Source organism: Eulemur rufifrons, unplaced genomic scaffold (genome assembly GCF_041146395.1).
Source record: "Eulemur rufifrons isolate Redbay unplaced genomic scaffold, OSU_ERuf_1 scaffold_34, whole genome shotgun sequence".
Classification (NCBI taxonomy): Eukaryota; Metazoa; Chordata; class Mammalia; order Primates; family Lemuridae; genus Eulemur; species Eulemur rufifrons.
In genome coordinates, this window is record NW_027182817.1 from 3202501 (window position 1) to 3205000 (window position 2500).

General features: G+C 75.5%; 2 non-coding genes across 2 annotated transcripts in view; both read right to left on the reverse strand.

Annotated features, from left to right (window-relative positions):
• The window catches only part of LOC138379463 (28S ribosomal RNA), a 5011-nt gene extending 4987 nt beyond the window's left edge, over positions 1-24 (reverse strand). The window contains exon 1 of the ribosomal RNA XR_011232198.1: positions 1-24. This exon is cut by the window's left edge and continues 4987 nt beyond it. This is a non-coding gene — a ribosomal RNA (28S ribosomal RNA).
• A 1330-nt stretch (positions 25-1354) lies between these two features.
• On the reverse strand, positions 1355-1507 carry LOC138379478 (5.8S ribosomal RNA). Its single transcript, XR_011232212.1, has one exon. It is a non-coding gene; the product is annotated as a 5.8S ribosomal RNA (ribosomal RNA).
• Between the last annotated feature and the right edge of the window lie 993 nt (positions 1508-2500).

Consider the following 2500-nt stretch of genomic DNA (forward strand, 5'->3'; position numbering starts at 1 on the left):
GTCGCCACGTCTGATCTGAGGTCGCGTCTCGGAGGGGAGGCACGCGCGCGCGCGCCGGGGGAACGACGGCGCGTCCCGACGCACGCACGGGCGCTCGGGGGACCCGAGGGGAGAGGCGGGAGCCGAGGCACACACGCTCGACGGGGCGGGGGTGGGGGCACCACGGTCGACCGCCGCCCCCGGCCCTCCGGACGACGGCACCTCCCTCCCCACGGCCGCACCCCACGACCACCCAGCGGCGGCGGCCGCCGAGGCGAGTCACAAGGGCGGGCGCGGGGAAGGAGAGCGCGTCGGAGGCCGCGGGGACGACGGGACGGAGCACGGGCCGGCGGGCGCGGACCGGGGCCGACGGGGAGATCACCGGCGCCTCGACCGCACCCCCCCTCCGCCCGACCTCGAGGGACACACACCGCGACACCCGAGAGAGGGAGGAGGTCGCGCAGAGTGGGGGAGGTGTCCGAGGAGACCAGAGGGCACCCCCCCCAAACCAACGGAACGCCCTCCTTCCCCAGGCGCCTCGGCGGTCCCTCGGACGGACGGAGGCGGAGGGGACACGGCAGAGACACGGCGGTCAGCACCCATCCTGAGCCCCACGCCCGGGCTCGGGACACGCAGCGCGGCGGTGGGCCGCGGCGACCCCGGGGGCGGGCGCGCGACGGCGGACGACGCCGCGGCGTCCCGCGGGTCGCCACCGGGGCACGCATCCCCGGGGTGCGGCCCCGAACGGGCAACACGGCGGGGACGTGGACCGGGCCCCACGTAGGCGCGGGGGCGCGTTTGGCCGGCGACGCCGGTGTGGGGGAAAGAGGGGAAGAGGAGGAGGGGGCGGAGGGTGGCGGCCCAGACCGCCGGGCCGCCGCCAGGGGCGTGCGGTGAAAGACGGCGACCCAGACACGACACCCTCCGCGCACACAGACCCCCTCGTCCCCAGACCCCGCACCCCGGCGCCGAGCGACCGAGACACGCCGACGCGCCGACGCGCGCGAGGGGCACGTGAACACACACCCCCGTCGGGCCCTCCCAGGCGAACCCCCCAGAAGGAGGGAAGGCCCGGCCGCGCAGGGCGCGAGGCGGCTCCCGAGAGGATGGCACCGTGGCGCCCGCGGGAGAAAGCCCTCCCGGCCTCTCTCCCTCGTCGCGGGCGGCGACGCGACCCCACCACGTCCACCCCCCACGCACCAACGACGTGCCTACGTGGGGGGACGGGACGGAAGAGGAGGGGCGCACCACCAAGGTCTGCACTTAGGGGGACGGAGGGACCCCTCAGCGGGGCCCTGCGAGAGAAACCCCCAGCCGCGCGACCCCCCGCGGGGGCCTGGAGGCACACCCACGGGGGGGGCGATTGATCGTCAAGCGACGCTCAGACAGGCGTAGCCCCGGGAGGAACCCGGGGCCGCAAGTGCGTTCGAAGTGTCGATGATCAATGTGTCCTGCAATTCACATTAATTCTCGCAGCTAGCTGCGTTCTTCATCGACGCACGAGCCGAGTGATCCACCGCTAAGAGTCGTATGAGGTTTGATGGGCGAGGACCTCCGCGGAGGGAGGCCCTCCCTGGCACGACACCTTCCCCACCCCCAACCAAGGGGTAGGGAATTGCCTCAGGCCGAGCCAGTCAAGACGACAGGACCAGACTCCGAAAGGTCGGAAGTTCCCACACGGGGCGCCCGGCGCGCGGGCACGGACGCCCCACAGGCGCCCGGGGGGTTCCCACCCCCGTGGCACGGAGCGCCGGCGCGGCGACGCGGCAACGGGCGCGACGACGACCGCCGGGGTCAAGCCCCCTTTCCCCCGACGGCCGCCGACGACCCGCCGCACGCGCGCACGCGCGCACGGCACCCCCGGCCCGGGGGCGGAGTCCGGTTGACGTGGGAGGAGGGGAGGAGGAGGAGGAGGAGGAGGCGGCGGCGGCTTGCCTGGGGTCTTGCCGGGGCAAGGCCAGGCCGCTCCGGACCGCCAACTCCCCCGCCCACCCGACCTCCGCCCGAAACAACACCGGGCCCACCGCCCCCGACCCACGGGGCGGACGGGCGACCCCCAGGGGTCTTTAAACCTCCGCGCCGGAACGCGCTAGGTACCTGGAAGGGGGGAGCGGACGGGGAGGGAAGACGGCGGCTCCCACCCTCCACCACCCACAGCCGGCCAACACCACCACCGCCACCACGCCGGTCCCGACCGCAGCCGCTCGCGGGGCGCGGGTCCCGCCGCCCCTGACGGTCCAACCGACTCCCCGCGCAACCACCACACGAACGGACGGCAGACGACCGGCGGGGGGTGGGGGCGGGAGGGGCGGAACACATCCCGGGCGGGCGGCGGCCCAGGGAGACGGCGGGACGCAGCGGGGAACCCTTCCCTGCGGCCCGGAGGAGCCCACGGCCCTCCCCGGGGAGCTCCGGCAAAAACTCCACACGGATGGGACCGTCGCGCCCTCACCGCGCATCCCGAGAGACGCGCCGAGGGTAGCCCGCGGCGCCGGGCGTATGCGGACGGCGCCGTGAGTGG